Here is a 13,720-nt window from a genome sequence, read left to right as displayed (position 1 = left end):
CATCCTGCTCAAAGTGCCGGCCATGGGGCTCCATCTCTGCAGCTTCTCAGTCACAAGAAACTGACCCAGAGAAGTGGCTCAGGCCACATTCTGACAGCACAGGCTCTGATTGTTTCTGCAAAGCTCATCCTAATGTGGACACTTCACTTTGCTACTAGCACTAATATTAGAAATTACTAGTTCAGGGCTGTGTAACAATTCTTAGTAGTAGGCACTGTCCAAAACAGCCCACAGAGACAAATCTAACACAGAAATCTACAAATACAGTGTTCGGCTCTGTGTTTTTTCTTTTAAACCAAGGCTTAAGATCCTGATAAGATTTCAGGTATCAAGAAGAAAATGCTCTTCTGCTATTACCATTCATATATTAGTCCCATCTGCCTCCTCACAGCGCAGGATCACACTGGCAAAGATACAATTTCACCAGCACAGTACTACATGGGAATGCTGGGGACTTTTGTTGGCACTTTTTTATCAGTTCCGTCCTGCTGTTTCAGACAGGACTGTCCAAGGCCATAGACCTCTTCGTACGGTTTCAGGTGGTCCCAGTTCACCTCACACTCTTCCTGAAAAGCACAGCCTGAATGACAGAGGTCACTGCTTGACAGCTGTCCATTAGCTTTCCTTTGCTGGAAGCTCCTGCTGGCACCAATCTCTACCAACAGCAGCACAGAGAAAGTTATCCTAATTCGGTTTCGAAACAAAGAAAATAAAGGAAATTAGAAAATCACTATCTTAGCTCTCAAGTTTATATTAATGGTTTGAGTGAACACAGATAAGATTATCTGAATCAGGTAGTGCTTACCCAACAGACTGCCCGAAAAGGAGGCAGCAGTGCAAAACCCAGGAGAAAATATCTAACTCTAAGCACAAATGTTTCTATTTCAACAAGCTTCACCTATAGAAAATATTTCCAAAACTCCTATTTGATTTGTAAGCTTGAAGAGCCACCCCAATACAAGAGGAAAAGAGCTGTCCATTTTAAATCAGCTAATTCATTTCACCCTCATAAAATTTTATTGCAAAAGATGGTATCAGACACACTTTACATAAGAAACCCATGACTCAATTATTTTCTTTTACTGAACTGTGGTATTCCAATTGAAATGAGTCAGTAGTGCATGACAGAAGCTACTTATTCCAACAGGATACTCAATAAAAGTCCTACTAATGCTCTTTTCATTTAACATATCATTACTGATAGCGAAAACCCATGATACGCAGCTCTGACATTGCTCAGGAGGAGTTTTTGCTCTTAGGGGAAAGATGATATTCCATCAAAAGAGGAATATTAAAAAAAAAAAAAGGGGGGGGTGGGATTTAAAGAACAGGGTCATTCGAAAATAATTTGGAGTAAGCATACCAGCATTCCCAGGATGTGTCACAAAACACTGGCATTTCAAAGCTCTCTGGCAGGGAACACAGTCTTCAACTCCCAAGATTTCTTAGGTTTGGAGAGGACAAGAATGAAACAACCAATCTAACTTTACAGAAGTTGTAGTTTCTTGTTCCTAGGGGTAGGCACAAAGCAACCAAATCCCTCAAATTACAGCTGCAAGCTACCGACAGCCCGGTTTACAGACTGCCTAAACCTCTACAAGGAAATGTTCAGCATCCTTCTAGTAAAAGCTGTAGTTAAGACAAGTCTCTTTTAATAAACAATATTTTTCACTTGCTGGCAGATGTAATTGAATACTGAAACAGAGCCTCACACAAATGGCTGCTGAATATCAAACAATAACAAACACCCTTAGCAGCAGTCTTGAAGGATTTCATCATGATTTCAGGAGAAGTTCTGAACAGGTTTCAGGTACTGTGCCTCACCACTATTGGATACATCCCCTTTTGCCATATTTCATGGTATTTTCCTGAACAACCTCACAGACCTGACCAAATCCTCAGACTTCACACCAAGGCTTTTTCATATGCCATGCATCACTTGACACAAAACACAAACATCCCTCTCTGTATATCTCAACTATCAGACTATCTGCCTTTCCATATCCTCAACAGCCAGGTACAGCTCTGCAAACCTTGAAAAGATCAGAAAGCATTTCAATCTCAAAGAAAAATATATAGATCACTTCATAAAAACCAAAGGCTGACTGTGAACGTGGGAAAGGAGAAAAGGATGAGGAAAAAGTTTCAGTTAGCTCACATCTGTCAAGAAGACAGACTTCACATGCCCCAGTGTTTTCTCTATCATCTAAATAAATTGAACCATCAGCTGAAAAAGGTCACACAGCAGACAGCACGGTGAGATTTTAAAGCTGTTAGATTTCCCCTTCTCCATTAGAGCTTGACAATAAAGTCAGTCTAAGGACAAACAAAGAAAGTGAGTTGGAGAGACTCATTAGGGATGCATGGAGTTGGGCTTGTTTGGCTGCAGAGGGTTTTTCTGGGGTTGTGTTTAGTGTTTTTTTATTTTTTTTCTTTTAAGAGTTCATATAACTCATTGATCAAAATGTCAACTGTTCACACCCATAGCCCATGACTCCCTCACTTTTCACTACAGAATTAGGCAGGCAGCATTCACAAGTTCTCTTTTTCACAGAATTATAGAATGGTTTGGGTTGGAAGGAACCTTAAAGCTGATTCAGTTCCAACCCCTGCCACAGGCAGGGACACCTTCCACTGGAGCAGCTTGCTCCAAGCCCCTGTGTCCAACCTGGCCTTGAACACTGCCAGGGATGGGGCAGCCACAGCTTCTCTGGGCACCCTGTGCCAGCGCCTCACCCTCTTCTTCCTAAGATGTCATCTCTACCCCCTCTGTCAGTTTAAAATCATTCCCCCTCACCCTGTCCCTACAGGCCCTTGTCCCAAGCCCCTCTCCAGGTTTCCTGCAGCCCCTTTAGGCACTGGAGCTGCACTCAGGTCTCCCCTTCAGGAGCCTTCTCTTCTCCAGGCTGAACCAGCCCAGCTCCCTCAGCCTGGCTCCAGAGCAGAGCTGCTCCAGCCCTCACAGTATCCTTGTGGCCTCCTCTGGACTCACTGGAGCAGGTCCTAGGCATCTGATCAATTTAGCAAGTAAAGCTGAGCTGAATGCTTCCAAATAAATGCTAAAGGTACTGCAGAAACCAAAATACAAACTGCTAGATTACAAAAAACTAAGAATAACACACCACAACAGTCATATTCAACAGGAACCTGATCACTACGGTAACTCTGTTTTTGGATTGCAAAGGAGATCATGGGGTGGACAATGCATCTAATTCAATTCAGCAGAAAGGAAAGAACTACACATTGCCAGTACTTCATAGATAACAACTTTCAGTGACTGTAAAAGTTCATGCTAAAAATAACACATGTTGGCAACTATCAGAAATGATCAGGACATTTTTCAATTAGAAGAAAAATGTCAGACATAAACAGCTGTGTCTTGTCTACACCATAGTAAGAAAAAACACAGCGAGACACTACAGCATAGTGCCAGCCCATCACGGGAAGACAGCCTTGCACCAGCTTCAGGCAAAACATGGTTTCCACAATTACAGCAAAAGTGGCTTTGAGATAAATACCATATTGTACCTAAGTAGCTAAGCGATGCTGTCTTGATAAGGAAAGAAAAATCAAGGCTTTCAGCTTGGAGTTAATGAAATGACTGTTTATCACATTTGTGAACAGCCAAGACACCAGCTCCACTGAGCTCCAGTCTGCGGGGGTCAGGGGAAAGGTGCTCGGTCAGAATTCCCTCCAGCTGTGCATCCCTGGGGCTAGGCATGCCACGAATTGTAACATTCAAACCTGAGGAATAAACCCATTTCAGTCACTTTCCTGGCGGTGTGCTCTCTTTGAAAAGTGCAAGCTTATTGTGTCAGTGGACCATGAAATGCACATGGCCAAGCCATACCAACAAAACCCCTTCTAAACACAAGTGTTTATTTACACAGAGCTTTCACTTTTTTAATTAAAACACTTCAACCACAGGCATATGCAAACATTTCACTGCACTACATTTCAGAGATATTTCTTAAAAGCCATTCAGCAAGATCCAGAACTCCGCATAAAGCCCTGAGTTTACATTTAGATTTCCTTGAGTTTGATCTTTTTTGTCCCCCTCCCAAATTAATTGGCCATGAATATGTATTATGGGACATGACCTCAAAATTAACCAAGTATTTAGACAGTTCATGCAATGTTTTAAATAGGAAGCCATTTTTTTCCCGAAGTTCAGATGTCATATTTTCAATTTGACACTACTCATTTATGCAAACACCTAAAGCACACCTTCCTGATTTCAAACATGGGTCACCCCCAGCTGGGACAACCCTCATCACTCCCTGCGCTGATTTGGCTCTACAAACTATTCAGCCGCTATTAATCCCTCCATACAGCACCTGTGTAAGTGCTGAGTCTAAGAAGACAGAATCATAAGGAAATAATTATTTTTCAGTAACATGCAGGTGGAGCTTACTGCATCCAGACAGCTGCACCCAGGTTTATACCTGGTTTAACTGTCAGTACAATGTATCAACACGTGTTTAAATATGAGCACTTAAATATTTTACTGCTAATGACTTTGCAGAAACATCTATCCATGGACCTGTCTATTATGGTCAGCTTATGTCCAGTTAAATTTTTCTGATTTATATTAACTGGATTGGATAGATGGTGCTTTTTTATCCTTGTGTTACTGCTTGTGGCCTCAGACACACGGAGAAAGTCTGCAGAAAGGTGGAATTTGAGTAGAGTTAAACATGCGTTGGGTTTGCTGCACTAGACTATAATGAATCAAGGTCTGATTAACACGTTGATGTCCTGGGCTGTAAAAATTAATGTTCCAGCTTCCAGTTAAGTTCTCCACGCTGTACTTCTCTCCCCACCAATTCAATCACTAACAAAGCCCTCCCAGGACCAGCAACTGTAGAAGCATTAGTAAGGGCTGTGAACAGGGCTGGGCTGTTTTAAAACTTGTGTTACTCACTTTGCTAGTTCCCTACAACAAAACAAAATATCCCACATGCAAGAATTTGTAAAGGCTAATTCAGAAAAAATATTATTTCCATACAAGACACCACATAGCTGAGGCTTTCAGTTACAGAGGCTTTCAGTTACAGATTTTTATGAGCATTTCTAGGCAGCTGACCTTTAACATCTTGTCTTACAAGAGGTGCTTCAGAAATAGAGCACAGTAGCCCTCCTTCTCCTGGCCACACCAAGAACCTTCACGATTTAACAAACAGCTCGTTGCTCAATTGCAGCCCCATTCTCACAACAGTTTCAAGACAGTGCATGAACTGTATGAAGGTCTTATGCTTACACTGGACCAACACCAGAAAACCAAAAGTCCACAAGAAGTGACAGGTCTATAGTACTCTCATCCAGACCAAGCTATATTTGAAAACAAAATGGCATCTGCTTCTTCTCAGGTGAAATGCCAACTAAACTTGCAGCAGCCTCTTTGGAAAGGCTTACATTTGTGAATAGATGTTTTCTGTTGTGAATTTGAAATAAAACACAGTGATTATCTAATGAGCATGACCTTGCCTCCCATAACACACGTGCCAGCACAAAGATAAAAGCCAGCCCTTATTAGTTGATTTTGAAAAATCAATGTTAGCCATTCATTTGATTTTCTTTTCCAGTCAGCACTCACATTAGACTTTATCTGTGGCTGCTACAGCCCTGCAGGCTTTCTCGACACTCCATAAGGCAGGCACCCCTCAGAATAAAAGTCTACACACACAGACTGGTCCAAAGAAGCACCATTACATGTCCCACATCAGACCATGTGTCAGACAGGGACCCTGACATCTGGGTGTATGCCAGCTCTCCACCACAGGGAATGCGGTCAGATCCCAAGCTATACCACAACTTCTCATCTTTCATTTTGACTAATCAATCCACGAATAAATCTGGTGGCACTCTGAAGATGTATTACATGCGCAAGCCATTTTATTTGGTTTGTTGTTGCTGTGAAGCTGCATGACTGCCCTGGGGCATCAGCTGGTTTTATTTCTGCTATGATGGTGAATATTCAAGTGTTACTAAGGAAGGCTCACAGTCTATTGAAAATTAGAGGAGAAAAATCACCTCTGAGCATATTGGGTGTGGCCTGACAACTTCTTTTTGAACTGTGGTGACACGCTGAAGACGAAGGATAGCAAGTAAAACAATACCCAATTACGATTTTTGCAGATTTAATCAGGTATAGTTTGGAGAATCTATTTCCCTTTCCATAGGTGCATGACTGCTTATTAATCTGAAGAAATTTTAGGCATACAATGATAAAAAGCAATCCAGCCTTAATTTCTTAACTGTAATTAACAGTGCCACCATTCTTACTAAGCCAGTATGCTCTACTGAAATGTATTTGCAATTTCTGACCAACAGATAGCAAGGGATGGACCTGGATTTTTCCTGCTTGACCAGAAACTCGGTATAATCTTCTCTTCTGCCAGTGTTCTGACAACTATATCCAATTAAATGTCTCCGAGTTTTAACAAGAGGTAAGAATCATAGAATCATAGAATAGTCAGGGTTGGAAAGGACCTTAAGATCATCCAGTTCCAACCCCCCTGCCATGGGCACGGACACCTCACACTAAACCATGGCACCCAAGGCCTCATCCAACCTGGCCTTGAACACCGCCAAGGATGGAGCATTCACAACCTCCCTGGGCAACCCATTCCAGTGCCTCACCACCTTTACAGTAAAGAACTTCCTCCTTATATCCAATCTAAACTTCCCCTGTTTAAGTTTTAACCCGTTACCCCTTGTCCTGTCACTACAGTCCCTGATGAAGAGTGCCTCCCCAGCATCCTTGTAGGCCCCCTTCAGACACTGGAAGCTGCTCTGAGGTCTCCACGCAGCCTTCTCTTCTCCAGGCTGAACAGCCCCAACTTTCTCAGCCTGTCTTCATACAGGAGGTGCTCCAGCCCCTGATCATCCTCCTGGCCTCCTCTGGACTTGTTCCAACAGTTCCATGTCCTTTTTATGTTGAGGACACCAGAACTGTACACAATGCTCCAAGTGAGGTCTCACGAGAGCAGAGCAGAGGGGCAGGATCACCTCCTTTGACCTGCTGGTCACGCTCCTCTTGATGCAGCCCAGGATACGGTTGGTTTCTGGGCTGCGAGCGCACACTGAAGCCAGCTCATGTTCATTTTCTCATCGACCAACACCCCCAAGTCCTTCTCCACAGGGCTGCTCTGAATCTCTTCTCTGCCCAACCTGTAGCCGTGCCTGGGATTGCTCCGATCCAGATCACTATCAAGCATTTCAGTGAACTAGCACTATTATTGCCATCACTGCATTTTAGTACTTAAAATATTTCTTTCAAAGAAAAGCCAGGACTTTTCTTGTTGTAACAATTTAGGTTTACCTAAAAGAACACTATTGCAGGGTGAGGGTGTATGAAGGCAGCCTGCAACAAAGCCGAGAAGAAACTGTGTTCATTTTAAGGGAACATTCATTCCAACTGATATTTCAAACGTCAAACTGGTATTAACTGCATCAAGCACTGATCAAAATACACAAGACAAGATATAGCTGAGAAAATTATCACAAGCATCTAAATTGGCTGTCATCACCAGGTGGAGTTTGAGGAAGTACAAGCCTTTAGCGTCTCCTTACATACCCTTCTGATGAGGAGGCTTCGTAGTTTTGATTGCTCTGATACAAAAGACAAACTCTCAGTAAAGTAGAGGAAAAAAAAGATAGCTAAGAAATTCATTAATTTAGGACACAAGGGGAATTGCTGCCTGGTTGGCTGTGTGTGTGCATAGGGCATAGCTTTCAGCTTTGCATCTGATCTGCAAGTGATGTGTTGAACATTACAAGAAGTTTACAGAGTATATAAAGACTTTATAAGATGGAAACCTCTGTGACTGTCTTACTCTCACAGTCCACAATTTCAACAAAATCTGATTTAAGGAGGTTTTAAGGATGAAACTGACACAATATTAAAAAAGCTACAACAATAAAAAAAAAAAAAAATTAAAAAAAAAAAATCTTAAGACTCAGTTTAGACATCAGTGATTCCATGAGGCAAAGGGATGGACCACATAACTGGTAACTTCTCACCATCTCTTCTAGCCCTGTCTCTCGTTTTCAAAAAGATTTATGAAGTTTTTAAAAAGCAAGAAGTTACCAGAACAAAACATGACCTCAGCATCCTCTGAAAATGAACTTAGCTCCTGGGGTCCTGACAAGCAGGTTCTCACAAGCTTCAATGCTGCAATTTAAGACATTATTGCTTCAGTTCTTTATTTTGCTCCTCTCTTAGAAATCACAGCTCCTATCACAGGACTAACAGAAGGGAGAGTTGACCTGCTATCCAGCTGCCCCAGTTCACAGCCTGGTGTATTAATACAGTCTACCAGTGACAGCTGATGCCAATATGTCACACAATCAGCATGATTAACTGATGTCCTGACACATTCCTGCCACGTTGGTGTAGGGCAGAAACATCCTGCAAACAGCTAGGCAAAAATGCAATGGAAAATCTTCCAGAGGACATTGGTCAGACCCTTTGTAAAAGAAGGCTGCACGTTGCAGCTGCTCATAGAAGTTATAAAAATCTATTCTGGTGTAAAGAAGAAATCTGATAAAACAAAATGCTGAATTCCAACAGAATTTGCTCTAAAATAAAGCCAAACAATATTAAAAAAAAGTAATAATAAGGCAATACATAAACCTACAAAATGAGAAAATGTGTATCCTGGGAAACTCAGAATTCCAAGGTTTTCTATAAGAATTATTAATTTAATTTTGTCTGCCATGCCACAAAAATTATCCTATATGATAATGTAAGCAATGTATAAGCCTTAACATAGTCCTTTTGTTGTTGTTGGTTTTAATCAAAAAAATTGAAAGAACCATTTTCAAAGTTGGAAAAATTCTGCATGAGTGAATCCTTCTCCTCTTTCACAGAATTTGTGATTTTTGAAATATCAAGCACGGCCAGACCAAAGCTAATTCTGAAAATCTCAAAACAGAACATAAGGCTTTTCATTCAGCAAAATATTTCTACGCCACTGATAGAGCAAATTCCTTGTCACTTCTGATGTCTAGAAGTACTCACTAAGTGTAAAGGCAGCAAGCAGCTCCAGCCCCACTGCAACACAAGGGAGGAAACCCCTTGCTGCCTCCACATGCACAGTAACCAGGACAGCACAGTCCTGCACTGATGGGGGCCCAACGACCCTCACCCTCACAGCGGAGACTTTAACACTCCTCCTTTGATGACCATAGCATTCAGAGCATTATTTTCCAGTGTACATACCGTGAAGGCAGCCCTTCCTGTTCATGCTCCAGCACTTTATATTTCCAACTTCCTGTAACAGTTTGTGGTGGGCATGTATTCAGTGAAGTTCACACTGACTTAAAACCCAGCAATAATAACCAGCTTATACTTCCCTCATAAGCTGACATTTACATGTTATGACGTAGTAGACCACCGGCAAGTCTCTTGTTGAGAAGTACTGACTTTCTCTGCGCTTTACTAACAATCTCCAAGGGCATTACCAGATCTGAAACCTAACAATGCATGGAGGTTTTTTTGGTTTTGTTTTTTTTTGTTTTGGTTTGATTTGTTGTTTACACAACAGGGCTAGTTTCTATTTTTGTATCAGTTCTATCAAGCTTATTGATCTAAGGGTTGCCATCAGTAAAACCAAAGCAGAATTCAGACAATGGTTTGTTAATTTAAGAGTCCTGGTGGTTTAAAAAGAAAAACAAAAGGTTTGCAAGAAGTGTTTTGAAACCCTAAATGTATTTGCTAAGTTGTGAAGACAACCCATATCACGAATGTCAAAAGTATAACCTAACAGACTACTCAGACACTAAGGGCTCTACAAGAGCAAAGCCACTTACAGGAAAAAAAAAAAGAGACAAAAAACCAAAAAACCTCTGAAAACATGTTAGCTACTACCCATCTGGTTTTTGGTTTTCTTTCCACAGTCAGTCAGTCTGCACATTTGAGATCAGATATGCTGTGTCTGCCCTGCCAGCAATAAGACACCGTCCACATCTAAGGAGATAAGGATTACTCTCTACAAATGCTTCGAGGTGCATTTTTGTGTGTCATTGGTTTTGAGTAAGAATTTTAACATAAAGATTTTGAAATAAATAAGACTTCATTGTAATCCAAGCCCAACTATTATCTTCTTGTTCTTATTTCTTCTTCTCCCATATTTCCATCACTGTCCTAATCAGAGTTCCTATTTAAGGCCGAGAAACCACCACACAAGGCACTACTCAAAAACATGCGGATACAAAACTGTCTTTGATTTAGCATAACTAAAGCATTGCACTAACCTGATTTTCATCCCCACTTAAGATGTCCTTCACTCAAGTGCACCAGTTCTTCTAACTCTGAATGGCTGGCATCTAAACGGTTGCAAGATAAAGCCTGGGTGTCACTAACAAAACAGAATGACCAGCTGTGGGGATGCAGTTCTAGCACTACACAGGTACTAACCCTTCAGGAATTTCCCACAATTCCTCCAATCATGTAAAACGAAAGATAAGGGTTTTTTTTTTATTATTTTATGCTGCAAAGGCATAACCACAAAGCTTATTTTGCTGTAGTACAAAGGATGTGCTCCCAGGGATCCTGGTCCAGCACTGGGTATGTACAGCCTGCAGGGACATGGAAACCTGGAGTTTATTTACAGGATGGCTGCTCACATTTAAGACAGGCAAATACAAGAGAATCACAATTAGTAACAATGATCTGGGTTATGCCCAGCAAATCTTTGTCCCAAAGAGTTTATCACCTAAATCAGAGTATCTTCAATGCTGCTTTTGAGCACGTGTGTTTTGAATGGACTAGAATGAAGGCACTCTTTGCTTTTTTATTAAATAGGTTGATTTCTCTTCACCTGTACATTTGCTTTCCTCCAGAGTATTGAGCTGTTTGACTTCCCGGTGAATGCAGTGAACAAAGAACTGCCTGGCTTTCACTTACCTAAATTCTGCCAGATCAATAAACACCCAAGCAGCGGATACAACCTTTCAGTTCACAATTAAAGAGTCCAGCCTGACTGAAAACCAGTGAAGATGGCAACAGCCAAACGGACAGACCGTACCAAAACAAAAGCACACCACAGTACTCCGTGTCTACAACTGCCAAGAGACTGATGGCTTGCTTTCAGTTTCTCTGAACTCAGCCTCTACTCACATCTGCAGATAACACATCAGGGGTAGATTCATATAGAAAGAACCATGTCAGCTAGAGCTAAGACATGGTGCAAAGTCAATACTTAGTTGAGGTTTGACAGAGTGTCCCCAGACCAAACCTACTTCCCACTACAAGCGACCAGCTCACCCCTGCAGAGTCCATCCCCTGAAGCAGATCAAAGCTGCACCGGTGTCAGGTACGCCAGGAACAGCCTCAGCCCCTTGTTCTGAGGAGCACATCGATCTCATCCCACTTACAGGACCACAAGGAACGGCCACATGCAGAAACTTCTGATGCAGCAACCCAGACAGAACACAACAGCAGCTGCTGAGCACTTCACTGCTTACTTGAGTTCTACTAACAGGATACGAGGTCGCAAGATGGGGAACACACCGTTCATAATTAAACAGCAAAGCTTGGCATATACCTGAGTGACTCAGTTTCCAGGAGAACCGAACTGCACACTACAACTGCTACCAAGCACAATCAAAGGGTCTTTTTCCGAGCTCCTCTTCTGCTAATGAACACTGCAAAGGTGTGAGATAGCATCACTAATTCTACTTCCCCACCTCCCCAATTTTCTTTTGCTGTACATATAGAACAGACACAAAGGCTTCCTAACAAGATCTAGAACTGCAATTCAAAGTACCTAAAAATCTCAGAAAATAATACCAAGAGTTCAGAAATCAACACTAATTCGGAAAATTGAATGCTTCCTAACAAATACAACCAAAACTTCCTAAGACAAGAGATCCCCAGCACCAGATTGCCTGTCCCCAGGGAACAGCAAAGTATGCAGATAATTAAGCTTACATCAGCTTACAAGTTGTAACCTTCATGTCATTTTATGGAAACAAACTATATTTAAGGAATAAAAAGGAAGAAAATATTTACATTTTGACAACATACAATTTGTTCATATGAACAACCACCAAGTAAGTTCCCATATGTTATCAGAAGGAGGTTTACAATATGATGTGACCTAGATTACAAATCCAAGACTTTCAAAGTATGGCTTGCATCCCACTGTTAGCACTCTGCAGCCCCCAAAATGTCCCTCACTTATGGTTCTCCAGCTTCTCCACAACTGTTTTCACTGACATATTATTAGCATCCATCTGAAACTACATGGGTTGCCTGCTGGAAAGAAGCTAACAGCACCACCACTTTTGTTACACACTGTCACTTTTTCCTCCTCTGTCCTTTTCAGCTCCCTTGTCATGATCTTCCTTCTCCTCCTATTTCTTGAGCTCCTTCTTTCACAGTTTCTTTCCTAACCTTCGATATCCTTGTTTCCATGGTCATGCTTAGCCATATTATCACCTTCCTCTACCTAGTGTACTTACAATCTTGCTACAATCCCATCTCCTTGCCACCTGGGTTTTTTCCTTCCTCGCTTTTGACTGATTGCTTTTCTGTTCTCCATGTCACTTCAGCTCTGAGGGCAGGTCACGTTCCCTCTCTTACCATTACAGCAACTGCCCTAGTGGACTCCTTCATGCCATTTTCTCCTATAACACTGTCAAACTTTGATTGCAGACACCACCAGAAATAAAGTAACCTGAGGCTGTGACCGACGGGAGACTGAGATGAGCTCTTAGGCAGAAGCTCTTCCCTGTGAGGGTGCTGAGGCGCTGGCCCAGGGTGCCCAGAGAAGCTGTGGCTGCCCCATCCCTGGCAGTGTTCAAGGCCAGGTTGGACACACGGGCTTGGAGCAAGATGCTCCAGTGGAAGGGGTCCCTGTCCGTGGCAGGGGTTGGAGCTAGAGGAGCTTTAAGATTCCTTCCAACCCAAACCAGCCTGGGATTCTATGACTTGCCAGCTCCCTGAAGATCACTACAAGATCTTTATGATGGACGTAGAACCTAGAAGCCCTCGTTATGTCACAGATTCAGTATTCTGGACAGCCTGAAGGAAGAGGATGTCATATAGCCTGTGATCCCTACATTGGTTACACATATCCGTGCCTCTGAAGCTCTCCTTATTCCATGAATTATAACGTGGGCACAGGGAAGAAATCCATCAGCAACTTTATGAAAACACAAACTAAAGCAATTCAAACTGCACTCAGAACCTGCCCTTCTCATTTTGGGTGGGGGCATCAACACAAGCAGGAGATATGGGTAATTTGCACATTTTTTTCCGTATGTGGACAACACCCTAAAACGATAAGGGAAGACAGCTTGGCACATGCATTTTGTTCATAAGGAACAGTCCCAAACTTTTTTCTTTTAAGGACAGGGAATACCTGACCTATTTCCACCCATGTCCACCACTAGCCCATCCTCACAAAGACAACACCCGCTCCCAATCCACCCACTATCCCTAGTGCAAAAGAAGAACCAAGCATCATCACCACAACTACCAACCCAAATAAGTGTTTGCAAGCCAAGCGCATACAGCACAAGCATGCACCCCTGGTAAAACACAGTGAAATTCTGGTTTTTGTTTAGGAAAGACACATCCCAGGAATAAGCCTTCATGGAGGCACCATCTCCAGCAACAGAGGCAACACACACCAACTTGTGTTTCCTTCACCACAGAGTCACACAGAAGGAGTGTGAGAAAGATGAGAACAGGACATGCACTTCCCAG

The 13,720-nt window shown here is 42.2% G+C and overlaps 1 protein-coding gene across 6 annotated transcripts in view; it reads right to left on the bottom strand.

The window, feature by feature from the left end:
- The window catches only part of UNK (unk zinc finger), a 48,129-nt gene that overhangs the window by 33,636 nt on the left and 773 nt on the right, over positions 1-13,720 (bottom strand). The gene's annotated exons all lie outside the window — the stretch shown is intronic.

This window comes from Psittacula echo, assembly GCF_963264785.1.
Source record: "Psittacula echo genome assembly, chromosome: 14".
In the NCBI taxonomy this organism is placed as follows: domain Eukaryota; kingdom Metazoa; phylum Chordata; class Aves; order Psittaciformes; family Psittacidae; genus Psittacula; species Psittacula echo.
The sequence above is the reverse complement of the archived record's forward strand: the minus strand, read 5'-3'. Positions and strand labels throughout refer to the sequence as shown.